At 42.8% G+C, this 27,907-nt stretch overlaps 1 long non-coding RNA gene across 2 annotated transcripts in view; it reads left to right on the top strand.

The window, feature by feature from the left end:
* Window positions 1–27,907, top strand: part of LOC144785985 (uncharacterized) — a 207,664-nt gene that overhangs the window by 163,369 nt on the left and 16,388 nt on the right. Inside the window, exon 5 of one of the 2 annotated variants that reach the window (XR_013602071.1) lies at window positions 19,704–20,180. The exons of the other annotated variant lie outside the window; for it this stretch is intronic. This is a non-coding gene — a long non-coding RNA (uncharacterized LOC144785985). Of the gene's footprint in view, window positions 1–19,703; window positions 20,181–27,907 lie in introns of those variants that run through there. 2 annotated transcript variants of the gene reach the window in all.

The following is a 27,907-nucleotide window of genomic DNA, read 5'->3' on the forward strand; positions in this document are numbered from 1 at the left end:
ATGTATTGTAATCAAAGTGGAGAAAGTTGCCACAATAAGAGTCACGGAGAGGGAATTTTTCACAGCCGGATGATATGCCTAGTGGTAAGGCAGACCAAAGCCTCAGGTTGGTGACAAAGGACAAATTAGACCTTCAAGGGCAATGTACGATGGTAGCCAGGTGTAAAAAACACTCTATCTACGACAATATGGGCCTTGAGTGTGGATTCCTCGTGGCGTCAAGTAGATATATAAAAAAGGGGAAGATTTGATCTTATTCGATACAGCAATATCGTAGAGTGGAATCTTTGGGGCGCTTCAATCATTTATTTTTGAAGTCTCTATTGTATCTGCGGGGGTCGGGATCAGTCTGACCGGCAACACAACAAAGGCCGAATCTGAGGAGTCATCAGGCCTCCTTTTATTGGAGTCTCCTGGCTGGCAGCAGTCAGTAGCCTCACATGTAGAAGCAAATGCAGCAGAGGGGAAACAAAGGCTCACACCTTGTTAGCACTTCACAGATACTTAAAAGAGAGGCAGCTTTTCACTTTGTTCAGGCTCTATTAGGGAGATATGCATGCACTGTAAGAATGTCAGATATGTAGGTCTTTCCCAGTATTAACACACATAAATAGCATTTATATAGTGCCTACTATGCCTGAGGAGGCATTGAATTGATTTAAATATCATTTTTTTCTTGTAAAGCACTATGGGTAGAGGAATCTGTTGTACTTGTCCTCGGTCATCTTACCGTGTCTCGTGGGGTTGGAATGTTTACTGTCGGAATCCTCTTTAAGGTTCTGCGGTGACAGGCCAACCCTGTGAGGCGTTTGAGACGGACAGCAGGCAGGGATCCCCGTCTGCTCGGAGAGCTACTAATAAATACGCCTAGAACCTACCTTCTCGTCTCCTGGTCCTCTTACTACATTTTGGCGATGTTTGCCTGCATTCCTGTCTCCTTCGGCTCTCCATTAGCAGCGGATGAACTCACGGATGCAGCACACTTAGTCCAAGCGTTACGCCAAACCTTCAACGAGCAACAATCACCACACTTCATCGCTGGTAATCCGTTTGCTCAACTGAGGTACTGTAATTATTTATTTCCGGCCAATGCGGCTATTTACTTTCGACTTTTCCACTACTGCGCGATTGAGCTTTGTACGCTCGTGCCAAAATCCTCCACACGCTCAAGCTGCTCATGCTCGCGTTCCCATGGTTGCTAAGTTACAAGAAAGATGCTGAGCCTGACTACGTAGGTCAGCACGTCGACGTGACTCCATTTTGTTGCATCTCTTTCTCGTTTTTAGGTTTCGCCTGTCGAAAGCTGCGCACCGCGCAGCTTTTCGGCGCAGGCGAAATCTAATGTTTACAGTATGTGTGTGTTGTCCCACCCTCTCTTTCCATTGGCTAGCTCCATAAATGGAGGCTAGCCATTGGAAGAGAGATCTGCTCGTCATTCTGCGAGCAGATTCGAGGGCGTTCCTGCCATTTTTACTCATTCCGCCCCTTTTTTTGCCGTCACGAAGAGGTGGGCCCATTGTGGGTGTTTACTTTTTTTTTTTGCCTGACGTTTGCGGCCGCCATTTTTTCATGAAGCTTGGGCTGAGCGGATGCTGGAGATGTTCCGTTCTCCCCAGGAAACTGTCTTCGGCGGCATCCTTATGGCTCCCTTCTTCCAGATGAGAGGCACAAACCACACAGCCGCGGACCACCAGAGTCTCCATAGCATCAAAATCGGCCGTCGGGACATTGCTGGCCGGAGCTGCTATCGTGGTGAGTCTGCACCCCCCCTCTCCTACCGGCAGCAAGCAGTGCGGAGCTCGCTTGCACCTGATCCTCTGCCCCCCCCACCCCCCTCACTCCCCTCTCCTACCGGCACCAAGCAGTGAGGAGCTCGCTTGCACCCGATCCTCTGCCCCCCCTCCCAGTCCCCTCTCCTATCGGCACCCCACAGCCGTATTTGGGCTGGTGTCCGCCGGACACCAGGCTTTTCAGTCTGTTGAAATGGGACTTGGGAAGTCAGGTGAGTCGATAAAACAGCTGGGGGCTGCACTCCAGGAACGCATGCAGCATTCAGAAATAATATTTTGTGGGGAGCTCTGGAATCGGAAAAGTTACGTAGGTTTAAAAGAACACTGTAGCTTATGTGTAGTGAAACAGCACTCCAAGTAGGTTTAGCGGGCACACAACATGGCAGTTTGCTGGTGAATTGAACCATAACATTGGTGCACTTATCTTGCCTCTAATGATCCACTTAAGGAACCACTAACTGTCTCATTCTGCTGCCAGAATACTAGGACATGATGGCCAGGAAAGGAATATTTAAGCTCAAAATATCCTCCCATTAACTCATTTGCAATATTCCAAAGGAATTTGCAACGTTGGCATGAAGTAAAGGTAGGTTGGTCAAAAGAAGCTCAGCTGCTTGTCTGGAATAGGCGTACTGCTCGTATAGTTGATCTGACGTCATGCCATGGCTCTGACTTTTCCAGTTTTGAAACTGCTTTTGCAACATAACAAGTGCTTCTGTTTCTCACGGAGAGGAGATGACACCTATCGCTGTTTACAGGATATTATACCTGCCTCTCCTGAAGCATTAACCTACTTAGCATCAAGGATACTATTCATCCACACCGGCAGTGTTGCATCCTAGAAAGCCTGTCGCGCAGCAAAGATCTTTGACAGACGAGGTAAAGGTTGTATTTTTATGTATGTACCTGTAACACGGTTTTGTATAGCATAGCAACGTCCAAGCTAATGCAGCACTTTATATAAAACAGAAAACGACCGATCTGCAGCTCCTCCGGCGGCTGTGCGGGCCTCTGGGCCGGAGTGGCGGGAGGTCGCCAACAGAGAGGAGTTGCCGTATCAGAGCGTCGGCTGAGCACGGCGGTGACCGGGGACTTCTGTGGTGAGTGCAGCAGTGCGGAGCTCGCTTGTTGTATTGTGGGATTAACTTTCCACCTCTGTCTACCAGAACCTTCCTGGGAGAAGATACTTATTGTAAACTTCGTGGTATCTGATTAAGAACACCGCTGTGTAGTCCTCCCGCAGTTCGTTGCTTCCAGGAGTTGCAGGTAGTAGGCTAACAGAAACGGTAACTCCTGTCACCTCTTTTGACGAGCGATATTGGGGTGATCTTAGTGACCCCACCACTCACATACGTTCATTGTGAGAGGCTGGTGGGTGAATGGGGCTCTGTGAGAGGTCCTGCGTCAGCCCTAGAAGGCAAAGCAGTTAGTATGAGCATCTGCATAACCACAAACCACTTTTAGGCATCACCTTCCTGGGACTGAATTCACGTCTTAAAGAGAATTTCATTGGAGGAGGAAGGAGTCATGCAATAGACTCTCTTTATGGATTTTACTGGTCTTGTGTTGCATGATAGCCAAGAAAGTGCCTAGAAGGGCTCAAATCTAGAACTGCCACCAAATGAGGGGACATGTAGTCACTTGCAAAGGCATGTGCTTTTCATAGCTGATCTAGCTCTGGGCTGTTTCATGCAGAAGGCAATGGATTTCTGGTTACGCAGTTGTCTGTATCCTTTACGTCTTAGTTCTTTCTCCCTGTCACAAGTCGTATTTCTGTTTTGTCTAGAGTGTTGGCTTAGCTGGTTAAGGGGCTCATTACAAGTTGACTGAAGCTTTATCCCCCAGAAGGATGGGGATGTCCCTCCAGCTCCTATTCGGATTGTCCCGATGTTCTCACAACCAATATTACTTTGAAGAAATATATGATCACTAGTCTAGCTATTCAGGTTTCAGATCCTATAAAAAAGGAATCATTCCCTATAGAGTAATGAGGCAAGATTTCGCACACAGGACTTTTTTGGCATGCATGGATGGCAGTGAAGCATTCACTCGAGAAAGGATAGGCCCTTTGCATTTAGGCTTTTCAGTCTGTTGAAATGGTTAAGATTGCAGTTAAGATTAAGCTAATGGCAATGTAAATGACAATGCCATTTATTTATCTGTTTTCAAAACCAACACATAAATACAAATTTTGTCATTTACAATGCCAATAGCTCTAACTTTTCCAAAGGCGAAACCATTGCATTGTAAATGCTTGTTGTTAAAAGCGACTGAAATGCCGTTTTACAATTGACTGTCAGCACATTATTTCAATAATTACGCTGAACTCTACATACGGTGATCTGCACACCTTACTAGCAGATTGCACTTCAGAAGCTTTTCTTTGTACAATAGTTCCATCATCAACTGTGATTTGCACACCTCAGCAATTCACAACCAAATGTATTATTCACGGTGATTTGCACACCTGTTCAGCAAATTACCATTGGCTTCATTATTCAGGGTGATTTGCACACCTATTCAGCAAATTACCATTGGCTTCATTACTTACTGTGATTTGCACACCTATTCAGCAAATTACCATTGGCTTAATTATTCACGGTGATTTGCACACCATACTAATTCATAAACCCTTTTCGTCGTGCATTTTATACCAGCTTCCACTTTATATTGAATACACGCCTTGCACTACTTACTTGTTTGTTCAATCACTCACTTTACTGGCGTCATAATTTATTTATATATATTATTTTTTATTATTATGGCAGCTTCACAAACCATTACTCCTCCACCTTCATTTTTAGCTGAAGGCATACACCTGATATTGAATGGGAAGAGTGAATTGGCATTTTTGAAAATTATTTGGAAGCTATAGATGGTCTCAGATTCCAAGCATCTAGAAAAAAAGCCATTTTAATAAACTCTTTCGGCAAAGCTGGTCAACATGCCTTCAAATTCCTACCAGAAATCATTGGTGCTGATGGTGAATCCATTGATAACCCTTTCATCGAAGCTAAGCAAAGACTAGCAAAATATTTTGGGAAACAAGTTAACATTGTCATGCAACGTCATACATTTTACACTATTCCTCAAAAAGGCAATGAATCTGTGGATCAAATGGTTACCCGATTGAGAGAGTTAGCTCTAAAATGTGATTTCGGCAACATGTCTGACCAATTAATTTGTGACAAACTCATCGTGCAGTGTAAAAATAAGAGAATGCAAGAAAAATTATGGGCTGCAAAAAAATCTTTCTTTACTTGAAGCGATCACCATTGCTAAAGTAGTAGAAGAATCTGACAAATGCATGCAAGAAATGCGTTCTTTGGAACTTAAGAAAGAAGAATCTGTAAACGTCATTTCCAAGAAAGATTCATCTGTCAATTCTGATGTGAAAGCTAAGCAACCTTTGAAGTCAAAACCAAGAACATCTAGTGACTGCAAAATCAAATTCAAGGCATGTTATAGATGTGATAGTGTAAATCATGCTGCAGACTTTGCTGGATGTTTTGCAAGGGATAAGTCTTGTAAGAGGTGCGGAAAAAAGGGTCATCTAAGTGCTGTTTGTAATAACTCTAGAAAGAACAGAGTTGCAATGTTGATGATGAAACCATTTCTTCTGAGATGTCTTTATGTATTGAAGATAGTGTTACTGGTACCTTACAAAGACCTAATTCAACATTCACTTTGAATGGTGTCTCTACCCCTTTTGGTTGATCCCGGCTCTATGCTTACCATAATTCCTTTTCGTATTTTTAAAGAATGTTGGCCTGATTATACATTATCTCTTCCCGACGTCTCTCCTAAGGGCTATAGTGGTGAAATCATTGATATTAAAGGTGTTCTGGAAACCAAATTTGAATTTAAAGGGAGAAATGCTACTGGCAAAGTTTATGTTTCAGATGATGGACTGGCAATTCTAGGATGGACACAACAACATGACTTACACATAATCATTGATCCTAGATCTTCTGAGCATGTATTGGTCATTGAAGATTATCCCAGTTTTGATTCTATTTTATCTAAATTTCAAAATATTTTCGTCTTGAATTAGGGAAATTGTCAGGGTACAAACATGAAATAAAACTTAAGAAGGATGCCATTCATGTCAGACATCTCCTCAGGAAAATTCCCATTTCGGTCCGTGAGGAAGTCAAAGAAATGTTGCTTGATATGCAAAAGCAAGATATTATTGAACAGATTGAAGTCTCGGAATGTCTTTCTCCGATTGTCGTCACTAAAAAAAAGGATGGCAAACTTGGTTTTTGTGTGGACCTTAGATCCCTAAATCAAAACATCATCGTTGATAGTTTTCCCCTCCCTAACATTTCTGAAATGGTTTTACTAATGGATAAGGCAAATTTATTTTCAAAACTTGATCTAAGATCAGCCTATCATCAGGTTGTTTTGCATCCTAACTCTAGATAATTAACAGTTTTTCTTACGTTGGAAGGAGTATTTAAATTCAAAAGATTACCTTTCGGCCTAGCCTCAGCTGCTAGCGTATTCCAACGTATGATGCATCACATTCTTAAAAACTTCACCAATGTTCATTATTTTCAAGACGATATTCTCATCACTGGTAAAAATCTTGCTAAACACAATGTTACATTGGATAATGTTTTGGATTCACTACACACTGTTGGCATTACATTAAGGAAAGATAAATGTTTGTTCTTAGCCAAACAAGTAGATTATTTAGGGTACACCATTTCCGAAGCAGGTGTGCAACCAAAAGATGATTTGTTACATGCCATCAGAGAAGTAGCCACACCTAACACAAAAGAACAATTAAAGTCCTTCATGGGGCTAATAGAGTATTATTCAACGTTTGTAGATAACTTTGCACACAAAACTGAGGCTTTAAGGCAATTGTTGAGGAAAGGGGCACCATTTATCTGGGATACTCTGCAAGAAAATGCTGTTAAGAATATCAAAAGCGAAATTATCAGTGCTAGTATTCTTACACAATTTGATTCTGGTAAAGACACTTTCATTACTGTTGATGCCAGTGCTCACGGGATTGGTGCAGTTTTGTCTCAATACAAAATGGGTGTTGAGAAACCTGCTGCGTTTTATTCACGTACACTCAATAGTTCTGAACAAACTATGCAGTTATTGAGCGTGAGGCTCCGGCTGCAGCTTGCGGTGTGCATTATTTTCGAACATATATTTGGGGAAACCACTTTACTCTCAGAACTGATCATAAAACTTTTATTAGAATTCTCAGCCCGGGTGGTGCCGATAAAGGTTTACCTCGTTTGATGAGGTTTGCATCAAAACGACAGGAGTTTACTTATAAAACAGAATATATTACTGGTTGGAAAAATGTTCAGGCAAACTGCTTATCAAGACTTCCGTTACCAGAGAAAGATGTTTTTAATTTTGTTGATGAAGTAATTTGTTTTCGTGGCCAGCATTGAAGATGTAGGTGTGGATGAGTTCAAATCCATTTCTAAAAAAGAATGGCATCAAGCTGCTATTAATGACTCTGACTATTGTGAATTAGCTAGTTATATTCATTTAGGATGGAAACGTGAAGGCTTAGTGAAACCTTCCTTACGCACTTATGTTAAGTTACAAGAAGAACTCAGCATTGGAGTTTCTGATGATTTCATTTTAAGGGGCGAGAAATTTATTCCTCCAAGTACTCTCAGAAAGAAGTTATTTTTTCTAGCTCACGAAGGACATCTTGGGCAAATCAACACTACTAAATGTTTAAAAAGTCAATTTTGGTGGCCAGGCCTTGATGAAGACATCAAACAATGGGTTGAAAATTGTTCCTTGTGTAGAGACAGTGAGAAACGATTAAAAATCAATTCCAAATGTATGGGGTCTATTACTAGCAGTGATGGTCTACCTTGGGAAAAAGTCTGCCTTGATTTTATTGGTCCATTAGAATTTGTTTCTGGTGATTTGCGTTTTGGTATGGTTTTGGTGGATGTTTTTTCCAGATGGCTTGAGGTAAAGATTTTAAGAAATATCACTACTCTTACAGTCTTTGAAAGTCTTAACTCTATCTTTATGAGAGAAGGTTTTCCACACACCCTAAACACTGATAATGGCACGCAATTGACCTCTTATGTTATGCGCAATTTCCTTCAGCATAATGGTATAAAACACATGTGCACTTCACTGTACAACCCTCAGGGAAATGGTATAGTAGAACGTATGAATAGAGTGATTAAGGGTGCAATTCAATTGGCTATACAAGGACGGCAGAATGTTCAAAAGTGTGTCCAAGATATGGTGTGGGCCCACAACACCACTGTGCATAGCATTACTGGCGAAATACCTTTTATGCGAATGAGAGGCAGATTACCAAAAGCTAAATTGACACCTTTTTGGATGCATGAATGTGACACTACAGTTACAAAAACAAAACGTTTTGGTAACATTGAGGTTGGTGACTTAATCAAAATTAAGTGTGGTAAAAGAGAGAGTGGTCCGAATACATTTTCTGACCCTATGAAAGTAAAAGAAGTTCATAAATGGCATGTGGTTCTAGAAAATGGTCAGAAATTGAATTTTCGAAGGCTAGCTTTGTACAAGAAAAATTACGATTTATCTCATTTGAAGGTTGTCTCACCTCCTGTTGTCAAAAGCAAGGGGGTGGGTGGTTGTGTTAGTGATGTTGTTATCAAGCAACATTTACCTGCCAGGTTGCGCCAAGTACCAAGAAAATTTGATGACTTTGTTATGACTTAAAATATTTGCATTTCTATTGAAGTATGTGATATTATACGTGATGTATATGTTTTATTCCAAGTTTGTTTTTATGCATTATATATGGATTTATTTCATGTTTATTTCCAATGTTTTGCTTTGCTTGTTTTATCTTCTGTTCTTTTCTGTTGTTTCATTTGTTATGACGAATGGGGATATGTTGTACTTGTCCTCGGTCGTCTTACCGTGTCTCGTGGGGTTGGAATGTTTACTGTCGGAATCCTCTTTAAGGTTCTGCGGTGACAGGCCATTCCTGTGAGGCAGTTGAGACGGACGGCAGACAGGGATCCCCGTCTGCTTGGAGAGCTACTAATAAATACGCCTAGAACCTACCTTCTTGTCTCTTGATCCTCTTACTACAAAAGCTTTACACTGACAAAAGGCTTAAATTGATTCATGTGAAGCTTACAAAAGTGTGAGTCTTCAGGAGGGTTTCCCTGTATACTGGAAATGTGCTCCAATGTACTCATGATAGACATGTTAAACATATATGTGAGGGCTTAAGATCTGATGTCACTTCTTATGATGCCACTTTGTGTAATGTCACATGCCGTGATGTCACGCACCCTGATGTCATGCGCAGTGATGGCACTTGCATACTGATTAACTAGTTTAGTCCCCCCACTTCTTTTTTTAGGACTTGTGACCTGACAATATATATGTGCCGGGCTCTGAATTGCTACTGATGAATGGCGGGTGTCCGTGGCCGGACTGCTTTTCTATTCCATCGGGCATTTCCCCGGTGGCCTGAGCCCCTGGAGGCTGATTTATGAAGACAGAGGGCTGTTGCTGGCACTTGTGCCACCGGTTCCAGCTCCCACAGGTAATTACAAATGGCACAGGTTTACTGTCTGTCTTTTCCATCTTCTACTTGCTTTGTGACCTCTGAGACCAGGGGTAGCTAGGGAACTGGCAGAGGTAGCAAAGGCCAAGGAGGGATAGCGGCTGCTCACCTGGTGTAAGGTTTAGGGACCCATGCTCTCATGCAGGCATAATAATGACACAGTCGCATAGTTGTACTAACTGGAACTGTCTGAGGGCACGTGCGCCCGGCCCCTTGACACCTGTGATGGATTGGTATGGGATGAGTGTAGAGGCCAACCCTTTGGGAGCGACTGATTACATGAGCATTATACTGGAACAGTAGAACGTGTCCAGCAGACCACTACATCCCTTCCAAACTTTATTGAAAAGAAATAAACATAGTCTAACTTGTCACTGTCAGTCACTCAGTGTGACATGCTTGGTGGGCCAACAGTGGCCTTTCTGTGCTGGGGTAGCCTGCTGGTGTGGCCTCTACTTCTTACTCTCAGAGGGCTCCCTCTGTCTCTCTCTCTCTCTCTCCCAGGGATCCTGCCCTGCTGTAAGATTTCTGGGTGCAGCCCTCTGAGCACCTCTGACTTTGCGATATCCATCCTTCTTCATGGCCCTCATCTTCTGGCGCTTGGCGTGCTCGTTCTCCTGACTTGCAGTGGTGGGCCTTCACCACTGGGGGCGTGTGGAGCTATCCTTTCACTTGCGGTGGCATCCGACAGCCACTGGGGGCGTGCACACGGAGCTCATTCTCCTCATGCCTTTGGTGGGGTTTGAGCTTTTTGGCTGGGCTGCTTGGGGCTTTCGGTCTCTTGCAGCTGTGCTGAGTGTTTCACACTGGACGTTTCGTGGCTTTTTTTTTCTTTTGTGTAATTTATATAGCGCAAACTTGACCTGAAGGTATCAGGTATCAGAGTGCTTTACATGAGCACCAGTTGCTTACACATTGTGAACATTCGTTTTTGTTAGGCACGGCTGCATGTGGTTTTCACTGTACTCCTGGCAGCTCTCTTGGCAAGGGCTCTTTGCAGGGGTCCTTTGCAGGGGTTAGCAGACTTTTGCCCTGGAGCTGTGGCCTTTGTTGGGGTGTAGTGGGGTGAGCGGCCATGCGGGGGTGCTGCAGCTACTTCACATGGTGCGGGAGTGGGATTACAGTTTAACTTTTATCTTTAAGTCCTTTCACCTTCGCCACTCAAACACCTATCAGCATGTAAATACTTCACTTGTGGCAGCTGTTTTAGTCTTGCTGGGCCCCTCCACGAGCTGCTTTCTCTTGCAGCAATCAGCAGATAGCCGTCCGGGCTCTTCCATACAATGTAGCTACAGCATGCACTCCACAGGGCGGGCTCGTCCCGAGGAGATAAATAAACGCCGGAAGACCACTCGGGGTCTTCATGCCACCAAGAGTGCTATGTGTGGTGTGCCGTTCTTTAGTGCTGCGCCCGGCCCCGTTACTTCAGAGGGTGTTGCGCTACACAATCGTCCTGGCTTCTGTGCTGGGGGTGAGGCCTGGTGCAAAGGGCTGGCACTAGGTGATGCTGCAGCCCACTATACGTTCTGGCCACGGCATTCTCCTTGATGCAGAGGCGCTGGAAATTTAGGCACAGGGGGCTCTGTAAGTTCTTGCTGGGTGGCTTGTGCTCTTTCAAAGTTGTTTTGCACTTCAGAGGCCTCTTTAGTTCCAACGCACCACGTGGTGCACTTAAGACCAGGTGAGTGGCACTACTGGTGCAGGAACACATGTTTTACATTTGCATAACTGTGCGGGGTTTGATTTGTGCAGACTGCCTCACACAAGTCACTATTGAGATGCGGTGTACATGGGCGACCGATAGATGGTGCTAGAGTTGCTTCAAGTGGCCACGGCAGCTGTACTGGAGATGCGGGTTCCTCTCTGCGGATACCTCCACGATACTGTGGGCCGCGCTGTGCTTTTTACATCCTATATCGGGCAGAGTGCCATGTCACTCTGCCGGCAGCCAGTCCTCTGCCCTTGCAGCCACTTCAGTAGGGTGACCAACGGGCATGGGTGCAAATTCAGGAAGGTGAGTGTAAAAATTCAGGACAATGGGTCAACATTCAGGACAAAAATTCAGGACCGGAGGTCAAAATTCAAAAGGTAAGTTTTACAGACACATCAGAAGAGGTCGCGCAATAGTATACAAGTAGTAAATAGACAATCAGTTAAGTACAAGTGTAATGGAGTTTATATTAGGTTGAGACAATTGTGCACTTCATGGTTTTTCTGTATGCGCGCAACTTTGTGCAAATATTCAGGTCTTTTTGTGGTAACAAAACCGCCCCAACCTTTCCAGCTCCCAGGGAACGCCCGATGCCCGGTCCGGCCAGTCTGGCCTTGTTACCACCCGTCAATGGTGACCCTCCTCTTGACATAGACCCTCTCTCATGTCTATTTAATTTCTTTTATAGTGCTGCTCAAACTAAGTATGTAGGACAGGGTGTCGGAGTGCGATACATCACACACATATTATATAGAGAAAATGACTGATATAAATGTGAAATTCAATCTAAAGGGAAATGTACTTAAGATAATGGGGGTTACAAGGTGTAATCATTCTTTCATCTATCATTCAGTCTTTCACCATTCATTCTGTCCTTTCATCTGTGTGCCCATCCATATTATTATTTAACTATTTGCAAACCTATCCATCATCTATCCTTCCAGCCATCCATCATTCCACTCATCCATCCACCCTTTCACTCATCCACCCCTCCATTCATCCTTTCACCTTATCCACCAGTGCACTCATCCATCCACTCTTCCACTCGTCCATCCTTTCACTCATCCATCCAGCCATCTACCCTTTCAGCCATCCTTTCACTTACTCATTCATCCACCCAGTCACTCATCCTTCCACCCATTCACCCTTTCAGTCATCCATCCATCCATCCTCCCTTTCCCTCTCCATCCCCTTTCCATTTAGTCATCCATCCACCCATCCATCTCCTCATCCATTCATATATCCATCCATTGACCCTATCACTCATCCATCCTTTCACTCATCCATTCACCCTTTCTCTCACCCATCCACCCTTTCACCTCTTCACTCATCCATCCATCCTTTCTCTCATCCATCCACCCTTTCACTCCTTCACTCATCTATCCACCCTTCTGTCCACCCAGCCTCTCTTTAACTCACTTATCCAGCCTAACATCCACCCTTTCACTCATCAATCAATCCATCCATTCATCCTTTCACTTATCAATTCATCAATCCATCCATCAAGTCACTCATCCATCCACCCATTCAATCGCCTGTCATCCACCCTTTTATTCATCTATCCATCCTTTCACTCATCCATCCATCCTTTTACCCATCAATCTACCCTTCCACCCATCCATCCATCTATTACGTTTTCTCTCATCCATCCTTCCACTCACTAATCCGTCCGTCCTTTATCTCATTATTTATCCATTCATTTAGCCATCCATCCTTCCTTCCATCCACCCATCCATCTAATCATCCATTCATGAATCCATCCATTGACCCTATCACTTATCCATCCTTTCAATCATCCATCCACCCTTTCTCTCATCCATCCACCCTTTCCCTCCTTCACTCATCCATCCATCCTTTCACTCATCCATCCACCTTCACTCCTTCACTCATCCATCCATCCTTTCTCTCATCCATCCACCCTTTCACTCCTTCACTCATTTATTCACCCTTCTGTCCATCCAGCCTCTCTTTAACTCACTCATCCAGACTAACATCCACCCTTTCACTCATCAATCCATCCATTCACCCATTCACCCTTTCACTTATCAATTCATCAATACATCCATCAAGTCACTCATCCATCCACCGATTCACTCGCCTGTCATCCACCCTTTCACTCATCTATCCATCAAGTCACTCATCCATCCATCCTTTTACCCGTCCATCTACCCTTCCACCCATACATCCATCTTTTTACCTTTTCTCTCATTCATCCTTCCACTCACTAATCCGTTCTTCCTTTCTCTCATTATTCATCCATTCACCCTATCATTCATCCATTCGCCCTTTCTCTAATCCATCCATACCTTCACTTACACACCTTTTCACATTAACTATGAGCTGAGCCTTTGTCTGCTGAGTTGCAGACCACAGAGGCTCATCAAGGACTTCACCCCTGCTGTAGTTCCTAAAGCAAGGGGTGGGGCGGGGTAGGGCTCACAATGCCCCTGTACATAGGCAATCCGAAAAGGTGTAAGTCATGAGTCTTGCATGATGCACAGCCACTATGACATGGTGTTGTTTCTAGGGTTTTAAGTGAGATGAAAAAACTAGGGGTCTCCCCAAAGGTGGTGTTCGATGTAAATAGGGGCATATCTTAAAACACCTAAGCTAAAAATCTGTGCTTAGCATAGTGTGCCACCGACTGGTAATTTGCTGCTTCTCTCATTGCATCGAGATATATAACACAACAAGTATTGTTACACCCACAAGCCAGAACTAATGGCTTTGTCAATGGTTGCTAGTTGCATAAAATAAAAAAGCAGTAACCATGGGTTTGTTGACTATAACATTGAAAATGCATCAGTTGTGAAATGATGAGACCGTGAAAGACTCATAAGCCTTCTTTTAAAACTTGTTTCACCACCTTTTTATGATCTGGATTGTCACTTAGCAGCATGGGCGTTTTTGTTCATTTCTTCTACCTGACTGAATGTCCTGCCCTAGACCGAGGCTGCAGGAGGCCCACCACATGCAGTAAAAGCACAGACTAGCCCATTGTCATTCTGTATGTGGCAATCAGCCGCTAACAGAATAACGATGGGAGGGTGGGGCTGCTCTTGTGCTCAGAGGAGTGTGAGGTGGCACCATCAGGGAGCTGAGGCTTCTGGCAGGGGAACAGTGATGTTCCCCAATGCCCAAAGTTACGGACAAAAGTCGTCTGTAAAAGGGATCGTCACGGAAAACAGACGTGAGATCCAAATTACGGACGGTCCGCGAGATTTACGGACGGTTGGTCACACTACACTTCAGATGTGGGTTTGTTGCACCTAATACGTCGAGGATTCCCTTTGTCTGCTGCTGTACTCCTCACTCTTTCACAGATAAATATCCCACCCGGCAGGCAGTTCCAAACCACGGGCTCACCTCATGCCTGGCAGGTACACTGGCATTTTTCCTGGTGCACACCTGCTTCACTGGGCCACAGCAGCAGGAGCTTAGGCCAGCCCTCCACTCTTACTTCAGGGGGAACCACTAGTTGGTGCTCTGGCACTGGCTCATGGCATGCAGCTGCTGCAGGGTCATTTACCGATGGGTCCCATCAGTTTCACCCGGTGGGGGCAGCGTGCTGGCATGGGTGCCATATACTCAAGCTACACTCTCCCCCTCGCCCCACTTCGGAGCTACTGCACGCATGCACGCGAGCAGGTCCAACCCACTCATTGCCATTGTTAAATTTAGGGCAGGCATAATAATGACGCAGACCCATAGTTGTACTAACTGGAACTGGCCCAGGGCACAAGCACCTGGTCCCTTTTATTGGCAAGGTCATATGACCGGTGGCACCTGTTATAAATGGGTGGGGGGTGAGTGTAGAGGCCTGCCCTCTGTGAGTGGCTGGTTACATAGGGATTATGCTAGAACACTAGAACGTGTCTAGCAGATCACTACATCTGGATATCCCTAATAGACATCCCTGATATCAAATTTATAGCCTCCTGTTCATGCATTGAACAACAATACTCTTTCATGACTTCTTCAAGTCTGGGGCTGATGCAATGACAACTCTCTCATATTTTAGTTAAAGTTTCCCTTTTCTAACTCTGAAACTTCCCCCAGAAATGTCCCGAAGAAAAATGTAATTCTTACCTCTCCATATTGTTTTTTAATACATTTCCTTACTCAAACCTTCTAGAGAACCTACTCACGCCACCCCCTCCTTCAGGAAGTAAAATAATTCTAGCCCCTCACATCACCTGCTATTCACATGAAATACAGAATTCTTAAAAGGGTTGTGAATCCAGACTACCTGAAATGTTTGGATACGATTAAAAACAAGCACTGCTGCAGCCAATAGATCTGACCTTGGCAAGCATGTAATGTTTTGTAAGCATATTCTATATTTGGTAAACGCATAAAACATATACAAAATCAAGGCGTGGCGCAGCTGCTCAGGCGTGCCAGCACCTTGCACTGAAGTGTACTCCTTTAGTGGAAGCCAATGCTTTAATTGGAAAAAATAAGCGCAGGTACTCATTAATATGAGCTCGAGGCGTGGTGAGTGAGCAGGGCTAAGGGGCCGAAGGGCAAGACATGATGTTACTTAATGCAAAAAGAACAATTGATGGACAGAATGCAGAAAAAGTCATACATGCACCCCAGTACAGTGATCTGGGCCTAAATCCATCGTTTTTTTGCTCACCATGCCCTTCCACTTTGGACCCAGCCATATGCAAATCAGTCTTGATCCTGCTCCCAATGGGAACAGTCCAGCCCGAACTGCCAGGTTAGATCCTCCCTGGACTGGAAACAAGCATCCTAGGACCAGTTTTGGGCTTTCAGCCCTCATCAGCCAGGATTGATTGACTCCAGTGGCATGGAGAGCATGGGATCCAGGTCTGGGCTTACTAGTCCCACTCGGAGTGACAAATGCAAAAAGAACAATTGATGGACAGAATGCAGAACAATGTCATACATTCACCCCAGTACAGTGATCTGGGCCTAAATCCATTGTTTTTTTGCTCACCATGCCATTCCAGTTTGGACCCAGCCATATGCGAATCAGTCTTGACCCTGCTCCCAATGGGAACAGTCCAGCCCGAACTGCCAGGCCGGGTCCTCCCTGGACTGGAAACAAGCATCCTAGGAGCTGTTTCGGGCTTTCAGCCCTCATCAGCCAGGATAGCTTGACTCCAGTGGCATGGTGAGCACGGGGTCCCTTGCTCACTTTGCCACTGGATTCAAGCTAGCCTGGCTGATGAAGGGTGTTACCCAGAAACCGGTCCCAGGATGCTTGTTTCTGGTTCAGGCAAGACCTGGCTTGGCAGTTCGGGTGGGACTGTTCCCATGAGGCACAGGGTCAAGACTCATTTGCATATACCTGGGTCTGACCTGAGGTGGGGACGTGAGCTAAAGAATGATGATGGATTCAACCCAGATCTGTGACTGGAGGTGAGTGTCTGAAAAGTTTCATCTCCTTGTGTTTACTTTGTTTGCCCTCAGTTGGCAGGGTATGCCCAGATGTGGGTCCCTTGCTCACTTTGCCACTGGATTCACTTTGCCACTGGATTCAAGCTAGCCTGGCTGATGAAGGGCGTTACCCAGAAACCAGTCCCAGGATGCTTGTTTCCAGTTCAGGGAAGACCTGGCTTGGCAGTTCGGGCTGGACTGTTCCCATGATGCATAGGGTCAAGACTGATTTGCATATAGCTGTGTCTGAACTGAGGTGGCGGAGTGAGCTAAAGAATGATGATGGATTCAACCCAGATCTGTGACTGGGGGTGAGTGTCTGAAAGGATTCAACACTCCGTCCATCATCTCCTTGTGTTTGCTTTATAATGATACTTAATGACTTCTATAATAGTTGCAGCACATACCAAAACATATGAGAAATGTGTTTATATAAACAAAATAGGTTAACTAATTAAACAAAATAAAAGTCAAACGTGATGATATGTTAAGAATTCCTTGTTTTGTAATAATTGCACCTTCTTAATGCCATACTGTAAATTGCTGTTGTCGGAGTAGTCAGAAAATTAATATACCCCCACTTCGAATCAAAGCTCATATGGCACCAAGCAAATGAATCAACTCATCATTTTCATGCCTAGAAGAGATTTATTGTCTCTTCCATCTATATATATATTCATCCTTTCACCCTACCATTTACCTGCTGACATCCATTATTTAACCTTTACATTCTGTTGTCTATTTAGTCGTTCATTGATCATTCAGTTTTTCACCATTCCGTCTGTCTACCATTCCATATCGAAACCTATCTATCCATCTCCAAACCTGTCCATCCATCCTTTCACTCATCCATATCTTTATTGACCCTTTCACTCATCCATCACTCCTTTCGCTGATCCATCTATCAACCCTTTTACTCCTTCATTTCATCCACACTTTCACTCCATCCATCCTCCCTTTCACTCATCCATCCACCATTTTATTCATCCTACCTCCCTTTCATTCATCCATTAATTATTTCACTTCTCCAACCATCCATCTATCCATCCATACGTCCATCCATCCAATCATCCACCCTCTCTCTCTCACTCATCCATCCATTATTTCACTCATCAATCCTTTCATTCATCCATCCATCAAGCTTTTTACTTGCACACCCATCCATTCTTCCATTTACTCACCCACTAACTCTCCCTTTAAGTTATTTAAGAACCTTTGTCGCTGAGCAGACATGCACACACATGCACACACAAAGTGCCACACATTTTCTTTAAAATAACTCAGCTGAGTGTCACAATCTCTCCCTCTTTCGCTCTTCTCTCTCAAAAACAGGCATACACATGCAGGGAAACACACAGGCATAAGCAGACACTCAAAATACTCAGGTATGATTCAAGCCATTTTAAACTCTTCCACTCCCATGGCTTTCTTAATTGGTGATGTCAGTGGACTGCCTTGATTCCTGTGTTTGCACAAATGCACTAGATAGTGTGAATGTGATGACAGCACAAGGTCTGAATGGACCCTTCTCTTTCAAACACAGCGTGATGGTGAGCACCCGGGCATTATGCAAGTGAACCCTGCTGAATAGCTCAGCTGGGGCTCAGATCAGGACTGCAGAAGCCTGCGGGTTGGCTGTCAGAGGCAGGTTCCACTCGTGCTCACAAGCACTCGCAATAAGCCTACCCTTTCAAGAGCACAGGTACTCTGCTCAGCAGTAAAGAAGTACCAGTACTCAGAGTGATAAAACTAAGAAGTGCTGGTACTCAGTACCGGTTAGTACCGGTCCATTTAAAGCACTGTAGGCAGCAAGAGATCAAGCAAAATGGCTTCACTCACAACGCTAAACAGCGATTGATAAAGTGGGCTGAACCAATGCTCCATGCTGCATTCGGTAGTGGGCGGAAGCGAAATGTGAATGGCATTTGAACAGACCAATGAATGAAGAAGGCTGACTAAAACACTGGTATGTATGTATATATTTTTATAATCAATATTTTGGAAACATAAGGCAAGAGAGATAGCTAAAGCTACGGTGTTCCCTGCGTAAACATGCATGCGCAGGCATGCATCAACACGTGTGTGCATGCATGTGCAATGACGTGGCAGCCATTTTTATTTTTGTTTTAATTTACTATTCAAAGATAGTGGAGGCAAATCTGGGTGTGGTAAATTAATCAAGCATTGGCCTGGGTTTAATATCCTAACGAATGCAAGAACAGGTATGTAGAATTACTTGTTGCGTGCACATTAGAGAGCTGTTGGTTTTGCCAACGCTTGCACTTCCTGCTACATCTTCATTGTTCTTCATATTGTCTTTTGGTGTGGCACCCAGAGGAAAAAACATCCTGACAGTTTCATTGTTGTTCAATCCAGAAGTGATGAGTATTCAACTAATTACCCTAAGATACGAATGAATGGGTCCAGGAAGTGTGGAAGATGGTACCACCTCATGTGCTGAAAGGAATGACTCAAAACAGGAAGGGCCCTCATTCTGTTAATAAAGTCAATGGGCCCGATTCACAAAAGTAATCTGAGACAAAATCCTAACTTCACGACTTTCGGAATGCACAGAAGGCTTTTAGGAGTACTAAAGTTAGGATTTTGTCTCAGTTAAACTTAAGGTTTGGTCTTAAGTTAAACTTAAGACAAACTTAAGTTTAACTGAGACAAAATACTAGTCATAAAGTTAGGATTTTGTCTTAGTTTAATTTAAGTTTGTCTTAAATTTAATTTAAGACCAACATTTAAGATTAACTGAGACAAAATCCTAACTTTAGTACTCCTAAATGCCTTCTGTGAATACCGAAAGTCATAAAGTTAGGATATTGTCTCAGATTACTTTTGTGAATCGGGCCCATTGACTTTAATAACAGAATGAGGGCATCACAGGGGCAACACAATCCAGCTGAGTCAAGATTCCTGAGGAAGAATGACTAGAGGGTCATTGAGTAGTCATGGAAACAGAAGAAGGATTTGGTGAGAAGTGGTGTAAGAACCTATAAAGAGGAAGAAAGGTTTCCTTGGAGTGCAGTCCAGTCTGCCCAATATCGTAAGACATCTTATAAATGCCACTTAGAGCAAAAGAGAAGCATTTGTTGTGCCGCAGCACTGATAGGAGAAAAAGCTTTGTAAAGTCAAATAGTAATACATTTAAATGTGGTAACTTTTTTAACACTACAAGACTAACCCAGTTCTCACTGCTTCTGCTCTTCCACCATAGCTTCCCAAAGCAGGTGTTCCAAAGACTCTTCTCCCACAGTTTACCATCTCCCTTCAAGAAAGCAAAGGAGTTCAAAATCCTTTTAAGAGTTTTAATCCAGCAGAGCAGTCACCTGAAATAGCCGGAGAAAGAAAGTTAAAGGCAATATCTGCAGCTAAGCATTTTATGATATGCATTTAGAAGTTATATTTGACATCTCAGCGAGGAACTCAAAAATATGGTTTATACACTTAAGATGAATGCGCCTCTTTTTGTTTGCTGTTAATATTGGACTGGCTCAAGTAATTAGGGGTTCTTTCTATTTTAGGTTGTAGCCAAGAGAGGTATTTTCAAAGTGACCACTCTTTCCAAAACCACTTTGAGTAAAACTCAAAAACACTTTAAAGAAAAATATGCCTTTAGTTGAAGTCTCTGAGCGCAAAACAGCTGATCCCAGTTTTAAAACTAAGCTGAAGCAAAAAATATCCCACCTGAAAAATGGAGTCAGCAGAACAACGAGTTCCTTTGTTTATTTATTAAATCCAATGTGTGTGTCAAGGGCATTTCTAAGGTAGAAAATAAAGACATTCCAAAGAGATACTATTTATTGTTGAACATTTACAAAGGGTTGTATTTGCAAGGTGTTGTAATCCGCTTGTCTGTGATTTCAGTTAGCCGGGCTACTTTATGGACATTTGTTCGTAAACAAGTGTGAAGCCAAAGGAAAAATATAAAAAGTAATAAAATAATATTGATTTACTTGGTATGTATGTATGTATTTCATTGCTTGTTGAGCGCTGCTGTCACCCAAAGGGCATCCTGGCGCTGAGACCGATCCAAACCATCTGTAAAAAGCTACATTACTCTTGGGAACAAGTGGGTTTTTAAGTCCCTTTTAAAAGTGAGCAGATCGTGGCTACTCCTCAGTGCCAGAGGAAGAGTATTCCACAGCTTAGCGGCCGTGAAGCTAAAAGCACGTCCGCCCATCCTCACTCTGTTTATCCTAGGGACCCTTACCAGGAACGCCGAGGAGGATCTCAAAAGTCTGGTGGCCTGATACCAGGAAAAGAGACTCTGAAGGGGTACTGGTCCCAGTCCATGCAAGGCCCTAAAACAAGGCACAGAGCTTTAAATGCGATTCTCTGTTGGACTGGAAGCCAATGAAGGTCGGCCAGGGCTGCCGATGAAGAGGAAGAACGTGGACGAGACAAGGCCAGTTTAGCAGCCATGTTCTGAATCCTTTGAAGTTTAAGGACCAGAATCAGCAGGTGGAAAACCACACTGTGTGCGCATGCCTTCTTTTCAGCGGGCAGCCCCACACTTTCCAGAAGGGAGCTGGGGTGGATGAATATCTTTTTTAGAAAGTTCTCTGAAGATTCATCAAATGGGGTGTCCCGTGGGAATCCCGTTAGATGGTTGTTTCAGAAAATTAAGCATTCCGATTGGCGGAGAGGACTTTTTTCCCCATTGGCCATTTTGTCTCATGAGTGAAAAATCATCATGCAGTAACTTGAACTGGTATTTGCTGGCCACAATTTGAACAAAAATGTTGCGGCTGTTGTCGTGGAACTCCGGATCTTAGGTCATGTGTCCTGCAAATTAAAAAAAGAGATAAAAGGTGCAGGGATAGGGGCACTCTGACCCCTTTGATCCTCAATGTACTCAGTTTTTCATGAAAGGTATCACTAACCGGTGTAGTGGTAGAAATTAAGAAACAAGAAGTAACTTGACCCTAGATTCATTTATTAATGTAATCTTCACTATAGTAAAGGGTTTCCCATTCAGACATGCCTTACTCAGTTTCTCTATGAGATGCATTCATACCACTAGTACACAGGTTAGAGATTCCTTGCATGAAAACTGTAGTAAATTGGTAAAATTAGAAAAGAAATTGGTGAGAACTGGGTTACATGGGCATCTTTTGACCAAATCTCTCAAATCCAACATTATCCCATAAATATTGTATGTAAAAAATGTAAAGAATGAGCCAGAGATACTTACAGAAGATCCCAAATTCAGAGAGATATTCAATTTTGTGGCAAATAACTGCTTCAGACGCTGGGTGGTGATTGGTTTGGACACAGACCTGAACTATGTTTGGAAATTGACGAAGGAGATAGCAGATCTCAAAAAGGATATATTTGACGACAATGCATTAACAAATGCTAAAGAGGCCCCTGTGAACCCGTAAAAAAAATATTCAAGACTTGAATAATATCACTTAGTCTTGAAAGCTTGACGAACTAGCCACGGATATCAAATTTTACAACAAAAGTTGTATCCCTACCTCCAAGACAATTATTATAAATAGGGCAACCAAGGCAGATATACTAACAGGGAAGACCATCCAGAAAAGGTACACAACTTTTTCAGATTCCTCTGGAGCTAGTGGGTCTGATAGTGAAAGTGAGCAACCGGGTACCAACTCAGGGATTCAGAATCAGATATAGGACTATTCCCAACAAGGTATTTTTTAGGAGAAAACAGATGGATGTCCAACAAGGCCAGAGGAAAGGACCAAGGTAGGAGCATGGGGAGGGGTTGCGACCAGGACTGGAACAGAGGGAGAGGCAGAGGCAGAAGCCGACAAGCAGTGAGATTCTATCCTCAGGAAAACAATGGAAAAATACAGATGAGCAGACAGCATTACAAGTGGTAAAGCCTAGGGTACAACTTGAAAAATACAACCTGTAATGGACCTCTCCAAATACGTATCATCCAAAAGGGAACAGGATATACTATCCAAAAGCCTTTCTTTTGTTCCCACCACTATTCCCAATACTGTTAATACAAAAATGGAATTACATAAATTTTTCAGGAAAGTCAGATTAGGGCATTATTTTACTAAGATTCCCTGCAAGAATAGTGCAAAAGATACTGAACTCAGGACACTCTCCACCTTTACACCTCTAGTGCAATTTTTGTCCAGATAGTTCTAGAATTGAAGCAAGTTGTCCTCTGGGATATGATGCAGCTCCTTAGTTAAAAGAGTATGTACAATATAACGTCGGCAAGGAAGAAAACATGAGTCTTGATTCATTGAAAAGGAATAATGAATTTGTAATAAAACCATCAGATAAATGAGGGGACAATCGTGGTACAGAATGTGGAAGACTACAAAGCAGAGGTACTATCACAGTAAGGGTTTCAGGATAATTACCTCAAACTCAGAACAGACCCAATGGAGGAAGTCCCTAAATTGATTAAAGAATTGACTCAAACAGGACTTATGGAGGGTTTTGTGAGCGAGCTTGAATTTGATTACCTTAACTAAACACACCAACAGATGCCCACTATTCATTCCCTCCCCAAGATACATAAAACACTTGAAAATTTACCTGGCTGTTCCATTGTGTCTTGGTGTGGATCCATCTTAGAGCCACTATGTAAATACATAGACCTGTTTTTGAAATCCTGGGTCGGTACCACCAAATCATACATCCATGACACATTGATGTCATCAAATTGATTGAGAATCATCCCTTTATGCCATCTACACAGCTCCTTGTCACAATGGAAATAAACTCACTGTGCACTAATATCCCTCAACAAGCTGCACTGGAAGTAATCAGAGAACTGCTTAACCATAGAGAGCAGCCTACACAGGTCCCCACTGAGTTCATAGTGGAACTACTCAACATAACTAGTACTAAATCCTTTTTTATATTCTTTGAGGAGTATTATTATTAAACTCAGAGAGTAGCGCTGAGTGTAGGATTTGCCCCGGACATGGCAAATATCTATATAGACAAATACAAGTGTACCAAAATTAACTGTGTCAATAATACGTTTTTGGAACAAATCGCTTTGTGGCGAAGGTATATTGATGATGTTTTGATGATTTGGAGCCGTTATATCGGCACGCTGCAAAAACATTTTCAGTAGATGAACAACAGGTCCACAGACACAGAGTTCACTATATCAAACAGTAATCAAGAGATTTAGATTTGTAGATATTACCATTAGAGTAGAAGATGAGAAACTCCATACTACATTATTCTGAAGCCCACTGAGTGCAACAAGTTGTTGCAGTACACTAGTCATCACCCCAGGCGTTTGTTTGACAATCTTCAATATAGCCAATTGCTGAGGATCCGAAGGAATTGCTCCTGTCGGGTAGAATTTTTTTGTGAATCTGACATCCTCATTGACGGAGAGTACCCCAAATGACTAGTAAAGGCTCCCAAAAAAGATCTTGGTATTGCCCACGGGAGACTTTGTTGGAACCCAGGGATAGAACAGACATGAACAGTGAAAGGATGACATGTGTGACCACCTTTTGCACCTGGAGCAATGACATTAAGAAAATCATCAACAAGCAATAGGGACTGGTTTGTGACGAACTTGAGACTAGAGAGAAACCATTGTTTACTTTCAAGAAAGGCAAAAGTGTTAGGGGTCATGTCATAAGTGCTTTATTGAAAACACCCAGCCCAAATGGTTTATTCTCACAATGGTGCCTTCCCTCCATTTGGGAAATTTTTGATGTGGGAAATGTTAGGCATGTGACCTGACTGTTGAGAGAAAGGGATTTCTGCATGAAAAAAAGTATACGTTGAGGAAACATACCAAAAGCAACAGCACTGACGTGATTTACGTAACTAAATGTCCATGCAGTGTAGCTGATGTTGGCCAGAATATGCAGAAAGCAAAGGCCAGGATTTTACAGCACTGTAGCAGGATACACTGTTAGACACAAGGGGCCTCTTTAGTGGAGCAATTCATCAAGGTTGGCCATTCGGCTGATAGCCTCAAGCAGTTGGTCCTAGAAAAGGTGCCTAGGAATCCCAGAGAGGGAGACTCGTTCACAGTTTCGAATCTGAGAGAATGCAAATGGATACACCTGTTGGACACTGTGCAAAAGGGACTCAATGAATTTGAGGAAATTACCAAACAGGTTGCTGTTTTTAACAGTGGATGAGAGTTGGTAATTGTTAATATGTTTGTCCTAGGATGCCTATGTGTATAACAATTTTAATGTTTGTTCCTCTTATTTTTTGCTGTGCGTTTTAATCGTTTGGTGTTCTGTTCCACCTCCAAACCATCAAATTCAACCATCATTGTTTCAAAAGTTTGTGCGAAGATTTATATGCAAATATTGTAATGTGCATACTGAGCCAAGTTTGGTGATGACTTGTAACATGTGGTGACATCAATATAAAGGTTCAATCCATATAGACATTTTTATTCTATAAGCTTGTTTTATGATGAAACCATTGAGAAATGGGAGCCCCTTTTACATAAGGATCCTAGATCTATTCACTACAGCCTCATAGTTTTAAGCTAACAACCACACACAAACATTATGAATTGTACATTGAACTCTGTATTGTGTTTCAAATATTGTCTAGGTTGGGCCACTCCCTTGAACCGTTTACTAATCATTTCTGATGCAGTTCAAATATGATGAGAAATCTTTTCACATCAAGTGTGTTTTAACATGACATACTATCTATGTCTGGCCCACTGCCCCCAGTTCACACTGATAGAAAAACATACAGCATTTGTCGTTCATTGAACCCAAACAGCTCAGTCCTTACAGATACCCCTGGCGACATTCCAATTTTGAATACTGTTGTGTAGGAGAAGAAAGGCCTGCATGTAAGGTGTTCTTTCACTTAGAATGCAGTGTTTCACAGTTGCACGTCTTTCTTTTGAAGCCTAGTACGCATAAACGCATTCAGCCATCTTGGGAGGATGCTTTTCTCTAAACGAGGATGTGTGCCCACATATGTCATGGTACCACTTCTTCTTTATCTTTTTGAGAGGATTCTGCGCAGGCTTGCAACGTCCATAGGGCTCAAAGGGCTTCAGCCCCTGTCATGTGTGTCATCCCGGGCAGAGACAGCTTCCCGGGCACACAAACCGACAGTTTTTTAGCTGCTGTGTGTTGGCTGGTTTGGCGTCCGTTTTATTGCAGCCGCTCCTGAGTACTTCACAGGTCTTTAAAAGACCATTTACGTGTTAACAAGGCTTTGTTGTTTTTCACCCCTTCTTAGAGCCCTTGCATCGCCACTCTGCCTATTACTAGAAGAATTAGCCCCCCCTGAAATTTGTATTAGCCCCCCCAAAATTTGGCTCTAGTTGCACCTCTGATTCCGTGTACATATTGCTTTGAGCAGCAGCAGTTCGTTTGAAGTAAGGTACACATATCTCCAATGGCATATATTGTTCAGGTTTTATGAGCTCACAGGACATACTGTTATTCTTGACTCCTCTTTCCACTTAGTCATATACATTTGGACGCGACGCAGTAAATCGACATCTAATCCTACCAGATCGGGTGAATGCTTTATAAGCTACTTTTGTACCCACCAAACCACGGGGTGAGAATCAATTTTTTGACCTATTATGTCACGTTTCTATGAACATAGAGGTTCATTTGTGGAGATGCTGAATGAGCATTTTGATCCGTTTGTCTCGACATTGGGTCAACACTGGAAATTACGGTCAAATACGGCCCTTCTCTGACTCCAGGTGAGTCAACCCTGCTATCACAGTTTACTTTAGATTTTAGCACTCATTTATACATGGGGTTTATGATACATTCCAACACACAGGTCGGACCATGCACAGTCCTTATGAAGATCCGCCATGATGTAGAGAAAGCACACACTTCCCAGGAGGGCTGAAGCATTGATGGTTATTACAGTTAGCCTGTACCAAACCATTCCTGGTCTTGGGCAACTTATGAACTGATGTACATGGCCCATGACTGAGAGATTATGGATTTGAATTAGATAATGAAGACTGGTGCACAGCCTTGAATTCGGTTGTTTTGAAAGAACTAGCTTTTGTAGTTCCGGGTGCCACCTGGGTGACGTCTCTTGTCATGGATGCCTATGTAATATTCAAAAGGAAGTGCTTCTAATATGCCATTAATTGCATCCCCTGGTGCACACCTGTGTCTCCTGGATGTTAGTCAAGGATTCCTTTCACAAAAGTATTTTCATTGATTTTGTTTTAATTCAATTCTTATTTATTCCATATATATAGTCATTTTCTTTCTGAAATTATTTTCATTTCATATCTTGTTTTTCATTAGTATTCAATTGACATCATGGATTTTGATTATATCCAATGCATTTCGGGCATTGTATGCCCTTCATCAGGGAGCATGTGCTATACAAATTAAACAAAAGATATATTCACTAATACAATATCCACCTACATGGTAAACTTAAATTCTGTAAAGTTCACTCCATGTGTGTAAAAACGTGCTCTAAGTGCTCATAGTGTGTTGTGCCCAGTGTTTTGAATGTGTACGGAAAAATCACAAAGTGATGCACACGAGTGTGAAACTTAAATGTCAAGGGTGGAACAAATTTGCGCAAAGTTTGAAAAGGATTGGGTATTTCACGAAAAATAAAAATAAAAACGGGGTCATGAAAATTCTCATACTGGCATCAATTCAATATCGCTATGCGAATCCCAAAGGTTTGTGTCGCAACTTACAGTTAAATCGCGTGGCGTCTCTTTCTTCGTTCAGGTTCGCGAATGTGAGGTGCCGAGGTGCGCTTCTTAAATTTGTTCATGGACTGCTTCCTGGTAACAAAGCAGAAGCAACCTGATTGGTTGTAAAGTGCCGATCACGTAATAAAGGAAATGAAAGACAGGCTAACAGCTCTATAGTGAAACTCAAGGCATAACCGTGGCGAGCAATGTTTAAAATTAAGCGGAAAAGAAGTGTGAACATGATATAATGGCAAAAGAGTGTAAAAAGTGAGAACCACATTACACGAATATGAAATTAACAAATGAGAAATTAAAATTAAAAATTAACAAGAAATTAAAAATGTATGGTAAGGGACATGCCAAGCATCGTTTTAGCAGAATACAGTAACAGCATTAGTAAATTGCCTTATTACATTATAGATAGCACGCAAATTCAATGCGATCATTTAAACCAAACGGTTTGCTTGAGTTCATAGTGTAAATCCAACTGTTCTCTCTTTGGAGGAGATGTTTATTATTGTCCAGTCCTTCTCTCTTACAGACAGTTTCTAGGATGAGAAATTGGAGTTGTGACACATTATGATGTTCTTCCGAGAAGTGAAGTGCTGCTGATGATTTCTGGTTATGGGTCCTTATATTCGATTTATGTTCATTGATCCTTATTTTAATTTTCCTCTCAGTCTTCCCAACGTACACTTTGCCGCACGGGCACTTCAACATGTAGATTACATTAGGGGTTTGAACAGCTTGGACAGGCTCATTGAAGTTAT

This window comes from Lissotriton helveticus, chromosome 10, assembly GCF_964261635.1.
Source record: "Lissotriton helveticus chromosome 10, aLisHel1.1, whole genome shotgun sequence".
In the NCBI taxonomy this organism is placed as follows: Eukaryota; Metazoa; Chordata; class Amphibia; order Caudata; family Salamandridae; genus Lissotriton; species Lissotriton helveticus.